This window comes from Phyllostomus discolor, chromosome 2 (genome assembly GCF_004126475.2).
Source record: "Phyllostomus discolor isolate MPI-MPIP mPhyDis1 chromosome 2, mPhyDis1.pri.v3, whole genome shotgun sequence".
Classification (NCBI taxonomy): domain Eukaryota; kingdom Metazoa; phylum Chordata; class Mammalia; order Chiroptera; family Phyllostomidae; genus Phyllostomus; species Phyllostomus discolor.
In genome coordinates, this window is record NC_040904.2 from 60,559,138 (window position 1) to 60,584,047 (window position 24,910).

At 37.0% G+C, this 24,910-nt stretch overlaps 1 long non-coding RNA gene across 1 annotated transcript; it reads right to left on the reverse strand.

The window, feature by feature from the left end:
- Positions 1–2,260: 2,260 nt before the first annotated feature.
- LOC118498860 lies at positions 2,261–8,840 on the reverse strand. The gene is made up of 2 exons (XR_004901348.1): positions 5,972–8,840; positions 2,261–3,346 (listed from the first exon to the last, which is right to left on the reverse strand). It is a non-coding gene; the product is annotated as an uncharacterized LOC118498860 (long non-coding RNA).
- Positions 8,841–24,910: the final 16,070 nt, after the last annotated feature.

Genomic DNA, 24,910 nt, shown 5'->3' on the forward strand with positions numbered 1-24,910 from the left:
GGGCTGAATAATCTAAATTCAAGAGTTTGCTTCTTATATCAGAAAAAAAAGTGACCCAAAAGTTAACTCTATAGCATCTATCAGCATTTATTTATTGCCTTGCTAAATGTAACAATTGTGTCCTAAGCCATAAAGCTTCAACAAATACTAAGGTTGCTTCCTACCCCAGAGTGCTAGGAAAGTGCAGAAGAAAGATACCTCACATGTGAGTGCACGCCTGCCAAACACAACTGCCCCCTTACACATCCTCTCCGGAGGACCACTGCCCCATGGCAGGCGTCCGGTCTCACAGTTGCCATGCATCTTTGAGGTTACTATCTGATGTTTACAGCACGATATATTATATACATATAATATACAAACTTGTTCCTCATGCTGAAAGACAAAATGTTTTCAATGAAAAACAGTCCTGTAGTTCAAAAGCTTTGTGCAAATTAAAAGAGGAAAATGGTTGAACACATCAACGTAAAAATGAATGAATGTAGCCATCAGATTCCAGAAAAATCAGCAGAGCTATCAAACAGGATATAATTAAGAATTTTTAGAGTATCTAAATTAAGAATATATGAAGATCGTAAAATATATTATTTATGTGCTTCTTTATTACACTGTTCTTATATTTTAAAAATTGGGTTTTTAAAATATTGTGCTGAGACAACATATAACAAGAGATCTGATGTTTTACCACACATAAAGTTTTTACCCCAAAACAGTATTTGCACCTATGAAGCTAGCCTAGCTATGTGACAAAATAACTCCAAAACACTATTTTTATTTTGAGTTTGTTTTTATGTCATATTTTACAACAAAATATAAAATGAGAACATTTTACTTAATCTCAGTCTACTTTGTTCTTAGTAAAATATGATGATTTAATTTCTCATCCGTATTATTCTTCCTGTTATAAAGATTTTAAAATGCAATAAATTAAATTTATATCATTTCTTGCAGTACTAATCTGTTCAGGAGACATTGTTTAGCTATTTCTTTAATTCAAGTACACATTATCTGCTTAGAGTTCTTGAGGATATGCAGTCAAAATACATTCTCATTTTAAAAGGGTTCTGAGGTCAATTAAATTTGGTAGAAATTAAATTAAACATTTAAAATCTGCGGGTGTTCAAAAGATTTGGCTAGATATGTAACAACATAGCAGAACATCCATGCTCCATTGCCTACTGAAAACTTATAGCATAATATCAATTAATCATTCTGTTTTTATGTATGGATATTTTAAAATCACAAAATATCCTTTAAACTGTTAGCAATGGTTATTTGGGGATTGAGACCGAGAATGGGAGCAGGGTACTAGAAGGTTTCAGATTTTTATATGCACTTTTATTGAATATATTTATAATGTGAAGAGATTATTTATATGGAATTTTATTTTTAATTACAGTCAACTGGGGAGGTAGGTTTAGCAGCAACACAACCAAGTCAATTGTGAAAGTTACTTTTAAAAGTGGGGTCTCTACCCTACCAATATATTCAAAATTTGTCTGACTTAGCTATGAAGGAATTTGAGAACATCTACTCCAATGCCTGCCCAACCCTCTGAGTCCAGGAGCTGCCTGCCTCACCCCACACCCTGCCCCAGTATGAAATGTTGGAGGCATTCTAGGCCCATTCTGTTGGCACTTCTTGAATATCTGCTGTGTGCCAGAGCTGAGGTGCTGTCCAGAACTCTAGGGCAATGTTTTCAGAAGAGGTTCCCAGGCTCAGCTCACTCAAATGAAAGACAGGTCATTTCATTCAGTTTAGAAATGTTTAGATAATTCTTTCTTTTTTAAGATTTTATTTATTTATTTTTAGAAGGGAAGGGAAGGAGAAAGAGAGGGAGAGAAACATCAATGTGTGGTTGCCTCTCCCTCACCCCCTAATAGGGACCTGACTCACAACCCAAGCGTGTGCCCTGACTGGAAATCGAACCCATGACCCTTTGGTCCACAGTCCGGTGCTCAATACACTGAGTCACATCAGCCAGGGCTGTTTAGATAATTCTTAGCTCTTAAACTTCTGGTTTGAATTGCTTATTTCTCGCCTTAAACTTGGTTTGTCTATAACACCGTTTCTGCTGTGTAAAATAGTTATGTTCTACAGATTCCCTGGTCTTCGTATTTCTTGTAAAGTGTCTCCCAAACTTCTCTGATCACATGAATCACCAAAGTCATTTGTCAAAAATAAGATCCAAGCCCCTATGCCCCACCCAGACCTGCTTAGTTAGGGTTTCTGAGGTACTTTTATTTTTTTTATAATTTTACTTATTTATTTTTTAGTTTTTTATTGTATTTTTTCCATTACCATCTACCCCCCTTATAGCCCCTGCTCCCCTGCAAGAAGCACACTTGTCCATGTCCACGAATCTTTTCTCCTTTTGGTTCGATCCCTCCACTCGATAACTTCCCCCACCCCATAGCTGTCATCCTGCTTTCTATCTATGAGTCCATCTCTATTTTTCCGAGGTACTTTTAAATCACCCAGGTAATTCTTATGATCAGGTAAATTTGAAAAACATTGCTTTAAAGGAATAGTTTGACAAATTCTTAAACTTTGTAACCAGATGAATCCTAGCGATGTTCTAGGCCAGTGGCTTTAAGCTCTAGCACTCATCAATCAGAGCTACTGGGAGTGTTTGTTGAGCCATAATCGCTGGGCTGCACCCCACTTTTGTTTGATACTGCAAATCTGGGGTGAAATGGAAGAATTTGCCTTTCTAATAAATTCCCATCTGCCGCCGCTGCTCATCTGAGAGAGACACTTGGAGAACTGCCTCTCTAGTCCAGTCGTTTTCATTTTTTTTCAAACCACAAGCCACAACAGGAGGCAGATTTCACATCAGCACCCAGTATTCACACACATTCATCTGACAAGCTTCACAGAGCAATACCTAATTCTTACTGCGACCAGTGCACTCTGCTCTTTTATTTCACTCTTTAAAAATCTACTAAATTGATTGTGTGACCAACCAATAAGTTGCAACCAGTAATTTGAAAAAATACCAATCTACCCTAATCTTCAAAAGGTGTAGATCCACACTTTTTAAAATCGTAAGACATTAACAGTATTACATTTTTTAGCATGCACTTCCAAAATTTGTACATTTACAAATGATATATTTGTATCCTCTTGATTCAAATGTCAAATGTTAGTAAAGCTTAATATTTTTCTTCATATTTCAGATGGAAAAAAATGCAAGTAAAGGTCCTAACATTTCTTCCAGCTCCCAGTGGATCACTCTGGCACAGACCCCGGGCATGTGTGCTCTAGTTTTGAGACCCAGATGCCCCAAGACATTGAATGAGTAGCCCAGGTTCACACAGCTGCTTCCAGTGAGGCATTTCTTGTTCTTGTTTTCAAGAAAATGAATAAGTAGATACTTGTTAAATAAAAAGACAATGTTAACTTTTTGTTGTTGTTGTTGTTCCATTTTTTAAAAAATCCCCAGATGGTATAGGAAGAAATGTGAGCGCTGTTGCATTTTTGTCGAAAGACTACCAACTTTCACCTGATGCACTTTCACAGGAGCCTCACATATTAGGAGAGGTGGTGATTCACCATGCCTGTGAGATGGGTCCTTCTGAAACAGTGAGGCTTGTTCCAATACCCGGGTTACTTTCTAGTTTACAGTGACAGCTGTGCCACACAGTTTACTAGACCTTTCATCTGGACAAGACCCTCACAGAGAAGTTCTGCCCATAACTGGAATCTGGCTCTTAATTTCATCGCATCCAGTTCCTGATAAATAAGGAGAAGTGAAGTACAGACACAGGGCCATTTCCCCTCTTTGTGGTCAGTTATAGTGACTGAAACTTTTGGATCCCTGAAGAGGCAGGAAGCAGAGTCCCCTGTTACCCAATGTTCCCCGAAGGGAAATTCTTTGTTCCAATCATAGAACATCTTCACAAGGCCCTAATTAGGTATGCGGCCACATGACGTGCTATGGTTCACACACACACAGGCAATGGGTTTGATTGGTGATGTGTGGCCACTGGAATTAGTATAACTTCCAAATATGATGGTATGAAAACCCCTTACTTAAAAAAAACTAGACACAAGGCTACCTGGCTGTTTCTGAGTATTAAATAGCTCATTCCCAAGGCAACCACTTGAGGAAGGAATTTTAAAAACTCAAGTGATTTCTTTCTATGGGGTGGGAAATTTTTCACGTGTGAGGGAAAAAGGAATCTTCATTTTTAAATTAAACTTTGAAGTTTGAAGTAAAAACAGACTGATGTCCCAGTTCAGAAAGGGAATACTTGGAGGTTAGTCAGCTTTTGAGAGAGCTCTGTGGGACTGCTGACCTGGTACCCCCGATGTACAGGAACAAGAAGAAGAACCAAACCAGTGCTGGCCCCAAGACAGACAGTCGGTCTCGGCTTCCTCTTGGCTTCTCTCTCACCCTCTGGCTCCACTGCTCTCCCGTGTTTCGCTCTGGGTAGGCCTGTCTGCGTCTGCTTTTCTTTCTTCCTCATTCTTTTGCTACTGTTTTTATCTCCTTCATCTCACCCATCCTTTAACAGGCAATCATGTAGCAAGGAAATATATGTACTTTTGTTAAATTTATTTAAAATATCCAGGTTTCCCACTTTTAATTTTAAACATCATTCATCGATTTGAAGACATTATGGTTGTCTTCCCAACGTTGTGTTTGTTTTGAATTTACATGGGGCTTTGATCTATGAGGTTTGGAAGTCAGTGGTTCACTCCTAAGACAAAAAAATAATTCTCCATGCTCCTGATTCAGCTCAAGGAATTGTTCTGTATAAAGCAGATGTACAGGGAATATTTTTATTAGTTTTGTATGATCTCCATCTGGTGGCTGAATGTCAGAATACAAACCCTTAATAGAAGTGAAAAAAAACCCTTGTCTCCCTACTCTCTGCAAACACAGAATCCACAATGAGGACTGACAGGTTTCTTTACAGTCAGTGGCCCTACTGAATTGTAAGCTCCGCGAGGGCAGGAATGGTGGCTCGGCTTGCTCACTGTTTCCTCAGACACAGTGTTTTACAGTGAACAACAAACGTCTTATGAACGAACAAGTAAGTATAAGGTACTTTATATCATTTCATTCACAATGTCTTTCCTTGCCCTCCTGTTGTTATTGCTCTTTTAACATATCATAATTATACTTTATATATATTTTCATTTCCTAGTATTGCATAGAAATCAGAACGAGTCATATACACGGACTGTGTCCTGTGCTCACTGTCCTCCAGGCAGCTGCTGTGACACAGTTGTCACTGCCTGTGTACTCATGACCTTGGTCATGGCTATCTGTATTGTCTCCTCTTCTGTTGAGTTGTTTGCATTGTCCTCTTGGATGTGTTAGCTTTGCTGCCCCTTAAAATGTCTTCAAAATGCTTACACTATGATTCAACATTGAAGCAAAACATCACTGTATACAAAGAAAGGTCTAGTAGTGAAGGTGTGGGACTTCAGTTTGATATTTGTAAAGCAAATATTTGTTGTTGGAGGAATTACTGCAGCTCTACTTTTTTTTTTGCAAAGCAATAAGCAAGTGCTTTAGAACCTAAAAAAGGAAGATATGCATGAGCACATGAAGAGGGGTCCCATGTAGTTAAAGAGACACATGTAAAAGCTTGCCTGTCACCTTTCTGCTCCACGACTGCTGCACAACCAGGAGCATCAGCATTATCTGGAAGCTTATTAGAAACACAGAATTTTAGCCCCACTCTAGACCTACTGAATCAGAATCTGCATTTTAACAAGACTCCCAAGTGATTCATGTGTCCAGGCCAGTGTGAGAAGCACTGACATATCACATGCCAAGAAATGCACCTGAATGAACTTGGCAATGTTGCCAAATCCCTCCCTCAGAATAGATGAAAGAATTCTCAAGATAATGAGAGATTAGTGTGACCAATTATTGCCTAAAGCCTTTAGCTGAGGCACTGTGTCATAGTTTAACTGGCAGCTTTCTTTTTTGTTCTTAGTGACACAGGCATACCTCAAAGATATTGCAGGTTCTGTTCTAGACCAACACAATGAAACAAGTTAAACTCTTTTTGCTGCTGGAGAGTCTTACCCTTAATTTGAAAAAAAAAAAAAGCAACATCTGTGAAGCGCAATAAAGTACAATAAAACAAGTTATGCCTGCACATACAGTGAAATAATGGTCCTTCCTAAATCAGTGGCATCTTAGTTTTGATGAAATGCAATATTATTGGTTTTAAGACTTTGTTTGCTCTAAAGGACCATGGTCACAGGCATGGAGACTCAAGAAGAGATAATGTGTCACAATTTACTGTCATTGAAGCAGCAATCCTCAAATTAATAATGTTTTCCATTTTCAGCTCTTGGAAAGCCCAGTTAATTTAATACTATCAGTGAAGGAGAGAGGACAGACAGACAGGCAAAGGATCATTCTCTGGAGACAAGAAAGTACAAGCCACATTTTCACAGGTGATAGAAGAACATGAAATACTACTCTGACTGAAGATTGAAGGGGCATTCAAAAAATTCAAAAGAAGAGGAGGTAGAAAAAGAAAAAATATGCAAGAATGCTCTTCATTTTAAGAGGTAAATTGTCTTTAAAATTTTCCATTAAAACTTTATGATAGTCCTTCATTCTTCATTATTCTGGTCCACAATGGGGGATAGTATATAAAAAAATGAATAAAATTGGTGGAAAAGTTACCAATAAAATTATTATTAACAATAATGATTATTTTTAACCACCTCAAAATTTTTAATAGGTTCATACATGAGTATATGAAAAATATACTTATTTCAAACTATCAGACACATTACTTGATATTATAGAGGTTCATTTAAAACCATGGGCTCTGAACCTGACTACCAAGATTCACCGCCCAGCACCAGCACCTACAGGGTGACTTTGAGAAAACATAGTTCACTTCTCTGTGACTCAGTTTACTCTTTTAAAATAGAAAAAGCAAAAATTATTGTAAACACAAAGTGACTAAAGGACTTAGAATAGCATCTTGTATATAAGTGACCAATAATATAAGATGTGATTCTTTTCCATTATTACTATTTTTACCCTTGAGCATTAATTCTCCAAGAGTGGTCCCCAGACCAGCCGCGTCAGCATCACCTGGAAATTTGTTAGAAATTCAGATCTTCTGAGCCCAGCCCAGACCTGCTCAATCAGAAGTTTTGGGAGTAACACCTGGCAACAATTTCTTTCAGGGTGCCTTCAGGTGATTCTGTTACGATCTTAAGTTTGAGAATGCCTACCATTGGGAGCAGCCTTTAGTAATGCCTGGGTTCCCTGCTCTTTAGCTCCCTGCTCTTCAGCTTTTTAGCATTGGAAAGAGCCCGTGGAGGCACCAGGTCCACTTATGATCTTGTGCAGGCCCACTCAGAAGGCTGGCAACACTACTTAGATTGGAACGAGCAAGTTGATTGAAAAGCAGGTCGTAGTAAGGATCAGGCTACACAAAGAAGGGAAGTCAAGTGAACAGGAAACTAAACTCCCAGACAAAGTACTTAAAGCACAGCTACAGGAGAAGCTCGGATGTCAAGATTATAATAGTAACATGTGAATACAGGGCACCAACTGCAGTTAAGAAAAAGGAGGCAAAATCAGCCAGAGAAAAGATGAAACAGCCAGAGATGTCAAGGCTGCTGAGTTGTGAAATACGACACATCCCCAGCGTGCAATAAGACACAGAGCCCTGCTGTGAATTTTGTTTACTTATTCCTTAGGAATAAGTGCCTTTAAAATCTAGGTTACTGACAGTCACAATATCGAACATGTCCAAGGTCTGTGGTGAACTACAAAAGCTGGGGTTGAATTCCCTCCTGGAAATTTGGAGCAAGTTTTCTTGGTTGTTTAACCAGGAATGCCCGGGTACTGGCTGCCATTCTTTTGATATGATAGATTTTTATTGGCTCCTGTTGGCAATGATCAAGAATGCTCGCTGAAAATGCTTTAAAGCACCAAAGTATTGTTTACTGAACTTTAGACATAACTGAAGAGTAGATTAGGGACTCGCAGCCATGTGTCTAAATGCTGCTTTTTCATTTTTTCTAGTCCTGGAGACAATTTTCCAAATTCACTAAAAGCTATTGAGAAGACACTCTCCCCCTTTTCCACTCTTCCCCTCCCTTTCCCCAAGAGTCCCCAAGACTCTTTCCTTATGACATGTTAGATCTGGAGATTTCACTGTCCTATGAAGGGCACTGTACTGATTACAGAATACATTCTCAGAGAACTTTTAAAATGTTTGCTTGATTCAACTGATCACATGATACTTTGCAAACATGTGCTGTGACATAAAATCTCAACTAGAAAGAAATAGTACCTCTGATAAGTGGATATATTTGATGGTGCCATCTAACACTTTACTGTGTTCTCAGATAAATTGTCCCAAAGTAGCCATGTGACTCATATTCAATTAGACAATAATCCAAGAAGAACTGAAGACTGTAGAAGGAGGGTAAGACAAGTGATCAGAGGGTTACAACGTCTAACACAATGTACCAGAATTTTCTTCCAAGACTGTATAGCCACTTAGAATAAATACACAAATACCATTAAGTGACATATTCTGTTTATTTTTCTTGTAAATATATGTTGTCCTCAAATCACAAAAATATTCCTTGTAGCAAAAATAGTCCAGAAAGTTAAAAGGTGGAAGCAATTCAAGTGTCTATTTAATAGATAAACAAGATGTGGCATAGTCATATCATGTAATATTATTCTGCCTTTAAAAAGAAGGCTATTCAGATATATTCTGACATATGCCACAACATAGATGAGCCTTGAGGACAGTGTGCTAAATAGAAAAAAGTTAGTCACAAAAGACAAATACTTATATGAGGTATCTAACGTTTTCAAATTCATAGAAACAGAAACTAGAGTGGTAGTTGCTGGGGCCTGGGGGATGTGGGACTGGGAAGTTACTGTTTGATAGGTATAAACTTTCAGTTTGGCCAGATGTGGACAAAAAAGAGGCCACATGCTAAATCTGACAAGCTCAGAGAGGCCCTATAAACCAAGGCCACAAGCAACCACACAGGATGGTCTGAACATAAAAATTCTTTTTTTGTAAAGATTTTGTTTGTGTGTGTGTGTGTGTGTGTGAGAGAGAGAGAGAGAGAGAGAGAGAGAGAAAGGGAGAAACAAGAAAGGAAGGGAAAGATCAATTGGTTGCCTCTCATACACTCCTCAATCAGGACTGAACCAAACCCACAACCCAAGCAGCATGTGCCCAGACTGGGAATGGAACCAGCAACCTTTCACTTTGAGGGACAATAACCAACCAAGACACACTGGTCAGGGCTGAACATACAAGTTCTTAACTAATGTGAGTCACAGTGGGTAGTCACATCCTAGGTCTATAGCTTCCTTGACAAAGGTCAATTTTTATCTTAAGTAAGCCTGTCTATTATCCTTTTGCATCTAGGTTAACTTAAGCTTGGAATGTCAGAGTAATCCCCCTTCTTTTCAGATCCCTTAGTGTACAGCCACTGCACCAGGGCATAAAACCACAGAACCCCTCATTGTTATCTTGTTCCCTGCATACCATCTCCATGTGCTGCAAATGTTGACTCTTAACCATCCTGTTCCCACCAATGTAAAAGAAGTATGTGTGTCTCTCCATTCTACTTTTTATTCAATCACAGAGATTTCTCTGCTTTGCTTTCTTCTGCCTCTCTAATCTGCCACCAATGAATTTTATGTAACCATCCCCCTCTTAAGTGTCCTTCTTTGACTGTGATGTATAAAATAAGATGCAAAAATGCCATTTTCCAGAGCTTTAGATTTTGCTTTCTGGTAATTGTCATCAGTTTGGCTCAAATAAACTCATAAAAAGTATCTACAAGTTTGGATATTTCTTACATTGAAAAAAAAAGTACTGGAGATCTAGTTCACAAAAATCTGAATATACTTACCATTACTAACTTTACACTTAAAAATGGTTAAGCTGATAAATCAATAATTTTTTACTACAATAAAAAATTGGCTTCCCATAAAATTGGATAAAATGACCATTTATGTGTGGTTTACCACAATTAAAAAGAAAAAAATACATGTAAAAAAGGTAAAAATAATTAAAAAACCAAAGTGCTACATAAGAATGCTACACTTATTTCCTTATGCTTGAGTTTGAAAACAGTCCAATTGGCAGTAGCTTTTAGTGAAATAATGTTTTATTTTATTTTATTTTTTAGTTTTTTCAAGGATTTTATTTATTTGTTTTTAGAGAGGAGAAGGGAGGAAGAGAGGAAGAGAAACATCAATTCAAGGCTGCCTCTCACGCACCCCCTACTGGGGACCAGGCATGTGCCTTGACTGAGAATCAAACCCTTTGGTTCGAGGGATAGCACTCAACCCACTGAGCCACACCAGCCAGGGCTAATGAAGAGGCCCAAAATATAACCTTAGAGTGTCTGCCTTAGCATCTGCTTTGCTGAACTAAACAATACTCATACAACAGAAAAAGAGAAACAAGTTTGAAAAGAAAATACTCCTTGTCAATCCAGGGACACTACTGTGGTCTGCAGTTAGGGATAGATTGCACCTCTGATCCTGTGAGTATAGCTAAAGTCTAGAAGTACGTGCCCTTCTGGGAGAGGTGGTGAGCAGCTGCCCCCTGTTAGTTCTGAGAAAGGAACGAGAGGCATGAGCCTAAATTTCATCAGAGAGATGGGGATGAGTATTTGCAAAAAGTTTCATCTGCAGAAATAACAAGTGAACATTTCTAGAGGAAAGTGGTAGAATTCTCTGGAATACTTTTTCTGGAATGTTGTTGGTGCAATGCTGTGCAAGGTCAAAAGGATGAGAGGAAGAAAACCTCATCAGGGTTTCTTTTCAACTCCATGATTCTTGTTAACTAAGGTTGTTTGCATTCTCTGGAATTTAAGATGAGGTCATCAGGAGCTCCTGTGCGTACCAATTCACTGCGTAACAAAGAAGAAATGAAACTGTGGTTGTGAAAAATTACCAGTGTGTGTGTGTGTAATCACAGAAGTGGAGTCAGGTCTGAGACTAGGCCAGAGTAGAGGTAAGTATAATTTCTCCATTTTGACTTTAGGTTTTAGATATGTTCACGGTTTCCAAATGGCCTACAATGACAAGTATGACCAGGAAAAAATAAAATAAAACAAAAAAAACCCAAACAACAAAAATCTTCTTCCAAATCTGTAGCAGTGCTCTCCCTCTCTCTCTCTCTCTCTCTTTTTTAATCCTCACCCCAGGATATGTTTATTAATTTTAGAAAGAGAGGGAGAGAGAAAGAGAAACATTGAAGTGAGAGAGAAACATTAATTAGTTGCCTCCCATACAGTTTCTGACCAGGAATTAAACCTGCAACCTAGATATGTGCCCTGATTGTGGATCAAACCCAAGGATGTAAAAGACTTGTACTTGGAAAATTAGAAGATGCTAAAGAAAGAAAGTGAAGGAAATACAAATAAGTGGAAGTATATACTGTGTTCATAGATAAGAAGACTTAACATTACTAAAATGTCCATAGTGCCCAAAGCAATCTACAGATTTGATGCAATTCCTATCAAGATTCCAATGGTGTATTTCACAGAACTAGGAAAAATAGTCCAAAAATTTATATGGAACCACAAAAGACCCTGACTCCCCACATCAATCTTGAGAAAGAAGAACAAAGTTGGAGGTATGCACAGTACCTGATATCAAACTATACTACAAGTCCATAGCAATGAAAGCAGCATGGTACTGGCATAAAAGACATATGAATCAATAGTACATAATAGAGAGCCCAGAGATATAAATCCATGCCTTCATAGTCAATTAATATTTAACAAAGAAGGCAAAAACATACATTGGGATAAAAATAGTCTATTCAATAAATGGTGTTGAGAAAATTGGAGAGCTTTGTGTGAAAAAAATAAAACTATACCACCTTCTTACACCACACACAAGAATAAACTAAAAATTCAAAAAAGACTTAAATGTTAGACTCAAAAGCATAAAAGTCCTAGAAAAAAACTTAGGCAGTAAAATTTCAGGCATTTCTCATAGCAATATTTTTTTCCTGATATATCACCTCAGGTAGGAGAAAAAAAGAAAAAATAAACAAATGGGACTACATCAAACTAAAAAGTTTTTGCACAGCAAGGAAAACCATCAGCAAAATGAGAAGACAACTCACTGAATGGGAGAACATATTCACTGATACATCTGATAAGGGCTTAATATCCAAAATTTATTTAAAAACTTATATAACTCAAGACCAAAAAACCCCAAACAATTTAAAAATGAGCAAAGAACTTGAAGATACACTTCTCCAAAAAGGACATACAGATGGCCAGGAGACGAAAGAGTGAATGTTCAATGTCACTCATCATCAGGGAAATGCTAATTAAAACTACAATGAGATATCACCTCATACCTATCAGAATGGCTATCATCAATAAATGAACAAACAAGTGTTGGTGAGGATGTGGAGAAAAGGGAACCCTTTCACCCCACTCGTTGGTGGGAATGAAGACTGGTGCAGCCACTGTGGGAAGCATTATGGTGTTATCTCATTAAATTAAAAGTGGGGCCTGGCTAGTGTGGCTCAGTGGATTGAGCACTGGTCTATGAACCAAAAGGTGGCCAGTTCAATTCCCAGTCAGGGCAACATGCCTGGGTTGTGGGCCAGGTCCCCAGTGGGGGTGTGCTAGAGGCAACCACACATTGATGTTCCTCTCCTTCTCTTTCTTCCTTCCCCCTCTCTAAAATAAATAAATAAATAAAATATTTAAAAATAAATGAAGTCCTGCTTTAGGACTCAGAAATTTCCCTTCTGGGAATACATCCAAAGAAAAAAGAAACACTAATTTGAAAGATATATGCACCCCTATGTTTATTACAGCATTATTTACAATCACCAAGATTTGGAAGCTACTCAAGTGCCCATCAGCAGATGAATATATGAAAAAGCTCTGGTACATTTACACAATAGAATACTATTCGGCCATAAAAAAAGAAGGAATCTTACCTTTTGCAAAAGCATGGGTGGAATACTATGCTAAGTGAAATAAGCCAGCCACAGAAAAACAAGTATTATGTGATTTCACTTACATGTGGAATCTAATGAACAAAATAAGCTAACAAAATAAAAACATATTCATAGATACAGAGAGCAGACTGGCAGCTGTCAGAGGCGATGGGGTCAGGGGCTTGGTAAGGATGAAGGGATTAAGCAAAGAAAAAAGAGACTCATGGATACAGACAATAGTATAGAGATTGCCAGTAGGAAAGGGGGTGCAGGGAGAAGTACAAGAGGGTAAAAGGGTCATAAATAAAGGTGATGGAAGGAGACTTGAGTTGGGGTGGTAAACACACGATACAATATACACATAATATACTGTAGAATTGTATATCTGAAACCTATATAATTGTATTAACTATTTTTTAAACTTATTTTTATTGCATTTAAATGAAGTGCAAGAGAAAATGATGAACAAGAGATGCAGTAAATATGAGATGTATGAGGATGCTGCTGGCTTAACACAACATATGATTAATATTCTTTCACCATGTTTAGGTTTCCCCCTCATTATCTGCTAATCACACCTTCTTTGTGATATCATAGATGTTATATCTACTAATGCTCACTAGGAGGGAGTATGGAGCTAATCCCAGCTCTGTGACATACCATAACTCTGAAAAAGTACTCCTGTTTACCTCACAGGACTGCTGCTAAAAGCTAAAAGATTATATATATATATATATATATATATATATATATATATATATGGTCTTTATATTTAGTATTTACATTGAGATACCAGATAATAAATATGAAAACTTTATAAACTGATAGAAGTCACACAAATGATTCTTTTAATTATGGAATCTCCTAAAAATTATGATTCCCTATACAGTAAGTGAAAGCACTGAAACAGCTTCCTCCAAACGGGCCTTTGAAATGAATATAATAAACTACAAATACTCCATTCTTAAATATGAAAATAAACCTAGTCAAAGTCAGGAAAACAATAGTGTTTGGTAAAAGACATTGTACCACACTAGTAAATAGTGGCAGCTGTTAAGATGTTTGATAACAAATTATCTGAAAAATATATACATTCACCAATTAACTGTATTGTCTGAGGACCAGCAGCATCAACCTCACTAGGAATTTGTTAGAAATGCAAATTCTCAGGCCCCAACACAGACCAACTGGAAGCAGAAGCTCTGGGGTGGGACCCAGAAATCCCCACTTTAAGGAGCTCCCCAGATGATTCTGGTGCACACAGGTCTGAGAACTACTGCTGTACCCAATTACTTATTTATGTAGCAAGGGCTTTATAGGTGCTCAAACATTTCAAACACCTGGCTTCAACTTGTAGGCACTGGACATGGACTCTCTGACTTTAACTCTCCTTTCTCATTCTCTGCCTGGGTTATCTGCTCTGTGAGGTGTGAATCTCAGGCCACTCGAGGAGGAGGAAGATGCCATTTCAGTCATGGCTGGGCCTCTGCCCTTCCTGAGCTATGCAGCTCCTGAGAGACATCTATGGAGCGAGGTGATGGGTCTATCGTCACTAAGTGGGGTCTTTGCTCACCGTGGGACTGGGGGACTCTGCCTCCACATTGTTACAAACAGTGTTTGTTGAATAGAACAGGAAGTCCTAGCCCCAGTAAACAGGCAAGAAGAAAAAATAAAAAGAATCCAAATTGGAAAGGAAGAAGTAAAATTGTCATTATATGCAGATGACATGATACAGTACATAGTGAACCCCAAAGATTCTATCAAAAACTACTAGAACTGATAAATGAATTCAGCAAAGCAGCAGGATACAAAATTATTATCCAGAAATCAGTTGCATTTTTATATGCCAATAATGAACTAACAAAAAGGAAAATTAAGAAACAATACCATTCAAAATTGCTTCAAAAAAGAATAAAATAGTTAGGAATAAACCTAATCAGGAATGTAAGAGACCCATACTCGGAAAATTACAGGATACTGAAGAAAGAAATTGAAGAAGATACAAATAAGTGGAAGCACATACCATGTTCACAGATAGGGAGAATTAACATCATAAAAATGTCCACACTATCCAAAGCAATCTATAGATTCAACACAATTCCTACCAAGATTCCAATGATGTATTTCACAAAACTAGAACAAATATTTCAAAAATTTATATGGAACAACAAAAGGCTCTGCGTAACAACAGTGATTCTGGGAAAGATGAACTAAGTTGGAGGAATCATACTACCTAATATCAAACTGTACTATAAGGCCACAGTAAATAAAACAGCATGGTACTGGCATAAAAACAGACACATAGATCAATGGAACAGAATAGAGAACCCAGAAATAAACCCACACCTTTGTAATCAATTAATATTTGCCAGAGGAAGCAAGTACATACAATGGACTAGAGATAATTTATTCAATAAATGATATTGGGAAAATTGGACAAATACATGAAGAAAAATGAAACTGGATCACCTTCTTACACAACACAAAAGAATAAATTCAAAATGGATTAAAGACTTAAATGTTACAGCCAAACCCATAAAAATTGTAGGGAAAAAATAGGCAGCAAAATCTCAGACATTGCTCCTAGCAATATTCTGTCAGATTTATCTCCCCAGGCAAGGGAAACAGAAGAAGAAATAAACAAATGGGACTACATCAAACTGAACAAATTTTGCACAGCAAAGAAAATCATCAACAAGAAAAAGACAACCCACAGAATGTGAGAACATATTTGCCAATATATCTGATAAGAGGTTAATATCCAAAATTTATAAAGAACTTACAAAACTCAACACAAAAGAAACAAACAGCCCAATTAAAAAATGGGCAAAAGACCTGAATAGGCCCTTCTCCAAAGAGGATATACAGATGGCCAATATGAACAGCTGCTCAATGTCATTAATCATCAGAAAAATGCAAATTAAAACCACAATGAGACATCATCTCTCACCTGTCAGAATGGCTATCATCAATAAGTCAACAAACAACAAGTGCTGGCAAGGATGTGGAAAAAGGGGAAATTCTTTTGCACTGTTGGTGAGAATGCAGATTGGTGCATCCACTGTGGAAAGCAGTATGGAGATACATCAAAAATTTACAAATGGATCTGCCTTTTGACCCAGCAATTCCACTTCTGGGAATACATTCAAAAGAACCCAAAACACTAATTCAAAAGAACATAAGTTCCCCTATGTTCATTGAAGTGTTATTTGCCATCACCAAGGTATGGAAACAGCCCAAGTGTCCATCAGTAGATGAGGAGCCAAAACAACTATGTGACATTTACACCACGGAATACTACTCAGCCTTAAAACAAAAGAAAATTTTACCCTTTTTGACAGTGTGGATGGACCTGGAGAACATTATGCAAAGTGAAATAAGCCAGTCAGAGGAAGACAAATACCATATGATTTCACTCATGTGTGAATCTAATGAACAAACTGACCTAACAAGACAGACTCACAGATAGAAGCAAGATGACAGCTAAGGTCAGGGCGATATCAGGGTGTGGAGAGATTGAGCAAAAAGGAAAAAGGACTCATGGACATGGACAACAGTGTGGTACTTTCAGGAGGGTAGTAGAGAGGGGTGTAGGGGGACTAAATGGTAATAGAAAATAATATAATAAAAAATAAATGGAAGTGTTCATTGAGACAATAGAAATGAGATGTACAACTAGGAAACATAGAGATGGGAAAAGGGAAACAAAGAAATCTCAGTGGATGTTCCCACACATGGCACCCAAGCTTCCTGCGACTGCTGTGCTCCAGGCACCGGGAAGGGAGAGACCGACCCAGATCTCCATTGTAGCCATGCCCAGGAATAAAAGTAAAAATAGGTGCAGAAGTAAGAATGATAATGAATCTGAAACAAGGGAACTCATATTGAAGGAGAAGGGACCACTAGGCCCAGCTCAGCAAATGTTGGGAAATGTTGGGATAATTAGAAACAATGTGTTTTGACCATCAGGAGAAATTGAGGGGGGAAAGGGTTGTTGGTGGGCTTGCAAGACTACTGGATAGCAAAGTTCCATAATTTTTCATTACATTGCTAAGGAGACTGGACATTTGGGTATATCTTGAGTTTCCAAAACAAGCTACAACCAAAGGCAGGTTACGTGAGTTCCCAAGGATGATGCCAAAATCCAGTTTGATGATGGAGATGATGATGGAGACATTGAGAATCTTTTAATCGAACTCAACATTTTACATTCTGATTTTTCAGAGGATTGTTGCATGATTTGGATTATAGCCACAATCCATGAAAAGACTAAAACATCATTAGCATGAATAAGTTTGTTAAACAGATGGTTCCCAATGTTTGTTTTAAAGTATTATGTTTCTTTCAAAACTCGTGATACTAGCTTCTCTTAAGTCAGATGTTAACTCTACTTTTTCTGCAGTTTACTTAAAAAAAAACAAAGAACCCCCCCATCCCCTGGCAAAAAACCACAACATCTGCTCTTTAGAAAGATAAAGAAAAAAAAAGTGTTTTCTTGCTATGACCACTTCATTTGCCATATATGAGTGTTTTGAGTAAATTCTATGCCCCACGTTCATCATGGATTACATGTAAATACCTAGTTTTGACTAGTCTGTGCACTGATAAATCTTTCTTTATGCTCCAGCTGCTTTGATGTCCTCTTGAGATTTGGTAAAATTTAAGGGAGGCAGAAATCTGCATTTCATCTCACAATGCATCACAATGCAAAAGAAGAATGTAATTCTTCTTTTAACATTGCAGTAGTTTGTGGAGTACTTTTTTTACTAATTTTGATCACATACATAATTTTTATAATCTTATGTTGCCACAATAAAGAAATCAACAAAAAGCCATTTACAAATGCAGTTTGACAGGTTGGGTTTTATAGTAGTTGCAGAAATTGAACACTTGGTGGCGCCTAGTTATCATAAAAATGTTAAGGTGCTTTTTAAACTTAATGTGAAAAACTTTTTCAAAAACAAAAAATTTCTTTCAAATATTTTGCTAAATATGTAGTTTTAAAGCTTATTATTTGGAAATAATTACAAAGTTATAAAATATTGCAAATATAAAAATAGTACCTAGGCAGCAGGCTGGATGAAGGGGGGTGAAAAGGGAAAAAATGTGAAATCTGTAATATTATGAACAATTAAAAAAAAGTAAAAAAAAAAGTTGGGACAACTGTAATAGCATAAACAATAAAATATTTAAAAGGAAAAAATAGTACCAAAAGAGTCATATACGTTTTTATCCTGATGTACCTACCATTAACATTTTATACCATCCATTTTTACCATTCTCTCTTTCTTTCTGTCTATAATTATTTTCCTGAACCATTTGCAGATAAATTAACATATCATGAGTCTTCATCCCTTAAATATTTTAGAACTTCCTAGTAATAGGGATATTAAAAAGAGTCTGTCTTTTGATGATAAGTATTTAGAGAATATTTCTATAGTATAAAAGATTAAGATACAATAGTTCTCAAAAGTTTTATGTATTATAAACTAAAATTCTGTGTGCTTTATATACACTTAAGTTATATTTAGAAATTAAAATAATTTCATGTTAATTTCTACCAAATAAACCTTTCTCAAATTGTCCTGAGACTGAAGGAAAGGAAGGAACTACAACTTAATGAAAAGATGGTCTCTAATTTCTGAAATGAAACAGCCACAGGTAAAATTATAATAATACATGTCAGGGCTGCTGAGATAGATTTTACCCTTAAGAAAACCAAAAATCCTAAACTCAGTCAATCCAATGGAAAACTCCAATCCAGGAGTAGAAGTGAAAAATAAGGCAAACAAAACAATTTTAAAAATAATAAAAGTAGTCCTCACTGGGATGGCTCAGTGGGTTGGGCATCGACCCTCAAAGCGAAAGGTTGCCAGTTCAATTCCTGATCAGGTCACATGCCTGAGTTGCCGGCCAGGTCCCTGGTTGGGGGGTGGGAATGTGAGAGGCAACAGGTTGATTCTTCTCTCATACACTGATGTTTCTCTCCCTCTCTATCTTCCTCCCTTCCCTTCTCCCTAAAAATAAATAAATAAAATCTTAAAAAAAAAGTAAAAGCCCATGGTAAACAGAAAATAATAAATATGATAGTAGAAATCATTCTAAAGTGTTAGTAATTATAATATATGTAAATGAAGTAAACACAGTTTTTTTAAAACCTACACTAAAATGTATCAAAAATTCAGGTATACGTTAATTAAAATATACACTTAAACATAATGATATAGAAAGATGAAACACAAAGGCATAGGAAAAGACACTACACAAACAGCATCCAAAAGGTGACTATATATAGAGATCAATATGTTCAACTTGAAATATAGATTAAATAAAAAATCTTTACTGAAGGATGGGATTGATACTACATAATGGAAAAAACTATCAAAAATGTATAAGTTAAATATACCTAGTTAGTCTCAAAGTATTTTTTAAATGTACAGAAATAAAATAGAAGAAACTTACAAACCCATATGCTTCTATCAAGAAGTTAAAAAATATTAATAATCTAGATTTTAAAAACATAATTAACAATTTGATCAAGGTAAAAACACAGAACTGGCACCAAAAACTAGAAAATACACATTATTATTTTCAATCATATACAGAACATTATAAAAAGTAATCACACAGGGATTCTGACTGGGAATATGAAACAGAGCAAACTTAATGGAAAGGAATTTAATAATACCTAACGGAATTCATCCTTTGATGCAGAAATCTCACTTCTAAGAATTTATCCCAACAATAAAAATGCAAAAACATGAAAAAATATGACCATATATTCCAGTTCAATTTGTAAAAGCAAGAACACTGTCTTCTTGCTATTTACAATCTTATAGATCTTGGCACATCCTGATGATGCAACTGTAAAAGGAAGTGAGGAATATCTATTTACTGATATGGACTGATGCCCAGATTATATCATTTTTATTTTCTCTTCCAGGATATGTTTGACATGAACAAAGCAAAGTGAAGTACATGTATGCAATGCTACCATTTACCTAAAAAAGTGATGACACCTGTATATCTATATCTATACATATATATGTCTTTACCTATATCTCTATATCTGTCTATCTATGGAAGAATAAAACAAAAAAAATAAAGCGTATCTCTAACCCAGCAATTCTACTCCTAGGCATATACCAAAGAGAAAAGAAAACATTTACAGCCACACAGAAGCTTGAGCAGGAATGTTCATAGCAGCATTATTCATAATAGCCAAAAATGGAAACAACCCAAATGTCCATCAACTGATAAGTAAGTAAACAAATTTTCTTTTCTCCATACAATAGAATATTATTCAGCCATAAAACAGGAATGAAGTATTGATTCATGCTACAAAATGAATGAACCTAGACTACATTATGCTAAATGAAAGAAGTCAGTTACAAAAGGGCACCTATTAGAAAGAAAGTAGATTAATGGTTGCCAGGGGCTAGAGGAAAGGAGAGCTGGAGAGCAACCATTAACAGGTGTAGGGTTTCTTTTGGGGAAGATGAAATATTCTGAAATAAGATAGTAATGATGATTGCACAACTTTGTAAACATAATTTTTAAAGCCACTTAATTATATAATTGAAAGGGTAAATGTTATCACATATTAATATTTCAATAAAATGCTTTTAACCTTATCAATAGAAAGAGGCAACAGAGTAGAAAGGATAGGAATAAGAACTGGATTTCTCTGAATATACATGAACAGATTTGATTTTAGAATAATAGAAATATGTTACGTAGTTATAAAATCAAACTGAAAAATTAAATAGCAACTCCTAAAGATCTGCATTTCCAGCATGGCAATATGAGAAACCTCATGGTCTCACAATGAAATGGGTAAAATCATTTTAAAAAGTTCAATTCGTTATCAATGGTTTTTAGACTTGATAGCAAATGAAGACACCTTTATTCCAGAAAACCTACTAAAAACTCAGTGAGAACTGCAAGAGTCTGTAGCATCTGAACATGAACAACCTGCTTCCTCCCCCATCCCAACTCAGAGTGATGGAAACTCTGCTTCGGAGGGGTACAGCCAAAAGCACAGGGTTCCATCAGAACAGAGGCTCTGCCTTGTGTTGGCACACTGAGATTACTGGGATCTGATTCCCTTCAACCCAATTCATTCATAAAGCAGAGGGTTCATGCCCACACAAGCAAGCCAAGGAAACCAGTGCCTACAGAGTAGATATTAAAGAAAGAGAGAATAGAAAAACATAGAGAAAATGAATAAACACAAAAGTTGGTTCTTTGAAATGCACAACAAAGTTGAAAATCCTTTAGCCAGATCAATCAAGAAAAAGAGAGACAGAAGGCTCAAATGTAAGAAGGGACATTACTACTCACCTTACAGAAATAAAAAGAATTATAAAGGAATATTATGAACAATATGCCAATAAATTAGGGAACTTAGATAAAATGGTCAAATTCCTTAAAAGACAAAAACTAAACGAGTCTAGAAGAAATAGAAAATTTGAATAGACCTAAACAAGTAGAGAAACTGAACTTGTAATTTAAAAAACTATCCAGAGCTTATACCCAGATGGTTTCACTGATGAATTCCTCCTCCATTTTTAAAAAAGATTTTATTTATTTATTTTTAAAGAGAGGGAAAGGGAGGGAGAAAGAGAGGAAGAGAAACATCAATGTGTGGTTGCCTCTCACATGGTCCTCAGTGGGAACCTGGCCAGCAACCTAGGCATGTGCCCTGATGGGGAATCGAACTGGTGGTGCTTTGGTTCACAAGCCAGCACTCAATCCACTGAGCCACACCAGCCAGCGCAGAAGCTGTTCTTTGTCTCATGTTCTCATACACCAGATGAAGTCCGTATGGTGATCAAATATTCCCAATTATGGGGGATTCATATCAGAATTTGATACCCCTGCACATACACAGTCTTAGAGGAAAGGTCAGAAAGATCTGACTATAAGTTACAATGAACATCAGCCTGGGACTTTTGGATCTATAAACCCTATTTGGAATAGAATATACAGCTTCCTGTCTAAAACACTTCTCAGAGTTGAATTTGCATATGATTCACCTGGGGATCCTGTGAAGATGAAAATTCTTATTCAATGGCCTTGTGTGGAACCTGAGACTTTACATCTCTAAAAGACTTCCAGGTTCTTGATGGTCCTCTGGCCACACTCTGAGTAACAGATCACTCCATTAAGATCCTCGACACAGGCTGTATATTGAACTCCACTGCTCTGCTTCCTGATCTGCTTTCCTTGTGCTTACTTGGCAGTGAAGATGGACTCTTTACATAATGTTTAGCAAAAAAAAAAAAAAAAGGATCTCACCTTCAAAAACATCCTTATGCTGTTCTCAGTCAAGCAAAAATGACTTCAAGATTTTGGGATGGTTTTCATTCTCTGTGGCACCTTCCTTCTTCATGTAGTCCAACTGTAATTAACAGGTCGATTGCACCAGAGTAACCAAGGCTAGAGATAGGCAGAAACATGCTTGGGTACTCCCAGTGTTTATTTATCTTTGTGATTTGAGTTTTGTCAGAAATACTAATCTATCTCAATCCCGGATGCACTTCACCCTTGGAATTTGGTCCAAGGGCACTCCTGGGTGCCAGGATCTAAGAACTGTTCCCGAACTAACTGTTCTTTCCATGCTCTGCATGTCTGTGTAGATGACATTTTCCCAGAGAGGCCCTGGCAATCTTTACACAATATTTGAAAGCTTGTTTGGTAATCAGGCCACATCCCCATTGTCAGTCAACGTGGTATGAATTTACTATAGAAAATTCATTTCTGAAGGGAGAACACACTATCACTCCCAGAGACCAGATCTGGTATTGGGAGTACAAAGCCATTCTGGTTCCATGGTCTGGTGTGGAGAAGGGCACACCAAGGGGCACCTTTGCCCTTCCTGCACCCTAGAATAAGACTGGAGACAGAGGCCAGCTGACAGCCCACAGGCACTTGTTCTAAACAACAAGTGTGTTTGTTTGACTCTTTCCTTATAACCGGACAGACTGGTGCGGTGAGGTGTCAGCTTTCTTTATAAAACACTTTTCCATTTTCTCAATGACACTTATGAACAGTCCTCAAACATGACTGAAGGACAAATACCACTGTTGATATAAGTGCAAATATCAAACCTATCCTGGGAGTTTGTTTCAAGGGCAGACTGACTTCTGGTGCTGAGCCTGCCCATTAAGTAGAGGTTGCCAGGATTGGAAGAAGTTAGGGTAATTGTTGTGTCAGGGGTAGATGGTTTTACAGAACATGTTCTTAAAGATTATTCCGATATACTAGGACATTCATCATTCTCCTTCACTTGATTACTCAACCAAAATGCTGAGCTCCTCCTACATGTGTACAGTTTCATACTAGCCTTGCATGGGGGGACAGAACAGTGGTGAGAGTAGACTTTAAAAAAAGACTGAAATAGATATGGCATTAGTTCTTAACGATTCCATACTCCGGCTAAGAAACTAAGAAATAAAGGTAATAAACATGGCAGTATGGTAACTGGTCCAAAGTCATAGTTCCCAAAGAGGATGTTTCTGATTCCCACAAGGAGGAACTTCACAGAGGTGAAATTTAAACTAGACTTTGAAGTACAGGCGGTATTGTAATGCAGGGGAAATGAACAAAAACAGTTCAAGAAAGCTCAGGTTAACTGAAAAGTGAAAGTAGACTCGTTAGGCTGGAACGGGTCTATGTAGTGAAGCTGCAGGGAATAAGGCTGAAAATGTAGGTTGTTGCCATGTTGTGAAGTATCCTGAAAATCAGAGCTAAAGGGTTATTTCAATCCCATGGCAGTGGGAACCCACTGAAGTTCCCTAAATTTTCAGATTTTACCCTAATGGAACACTCATGGGGTTTCCTGAGATCAGTATATAATTTCCTAAAGTAAAAGGAGACATTCCTACAGAATCATAATTCCGTGGCACTCCAAATACTAAGGAGCCAGTTTGGTCACCACAAAACCAGTTTTCTTGCTCTCCTACAGGTTCATTGGTAATGGGAAAGATAACTTCTCCAGGCCATCATTCCTTCAATTATAAAATAAAGGGGTTAATCAAAATCACTTCTAAAGTTCCTTCTAGCTCTGAAATCAATTATTCTGTCTCCTGTTTGACAGGCTTTCTCCGTAACAATAAGGAAAGAAAAAACTGTTATAATCCAGTTGATGATATCGAAATCACAATTTTAATTATTTAAATTTGCAGATTTGTTCTAAATCTGCAATGCAAAGGAGAAACTTGAACACAGGAAAAGTCATATGTGATTTATTCACTGAACCTTTGTTATGCAAAGTATCTAAGGAAGGCATGAAGGCACTTTTTGACAACTAAATTATCAAATAAAAATGATTTTTCAACATCACAGCTGATCATTTTAAAGCAAAGTTCTTCTTAAAAAGTGTACCCTTGAATGTCATAGTGCATAACACTAGAGATTTGATCTTTGCATTTTTGTGCTGTACAGGAAATGCCAACAGTAAATTTTCAAGACACTGCATCCACATAGGAACAAGGTTTTTTTAAAAACTTTCTTCAAAGAGCTCATGAAAACAGAAGTGCTCTGTATGGATGTTTTGCAAACCCTCCTAAGTTTCTACAGGGTACACTGAGTCAGAAAACCCACTTCCAGTTTCTGCTCTACCCCAACTAGCTCTTAAGGGCAAAGATGTCCTTTATCTGGTTTTCTTCTTTGAAATACTTATCACAATTCTGGTCATTGTCTTTTCTCTTACTACTGGACTGAGATACTTGAGTGCTGGGACTCTATTCACAGTTGTCTCTATATCCAGCACCTAAATTCCTCACTAGTCATTAAATTGTTTTGTCTGTCAGGTGAGGCAGTTGGGACAAAATTTCCCATGTCCTTTCCATTTTTGATTCTAATATATAAGAATTACTTTGAATTATCAAAATGCACAGTTGAATTTTTTCCCTTCAGCTTAATTTATAGCCTTTTATTACATACTAATA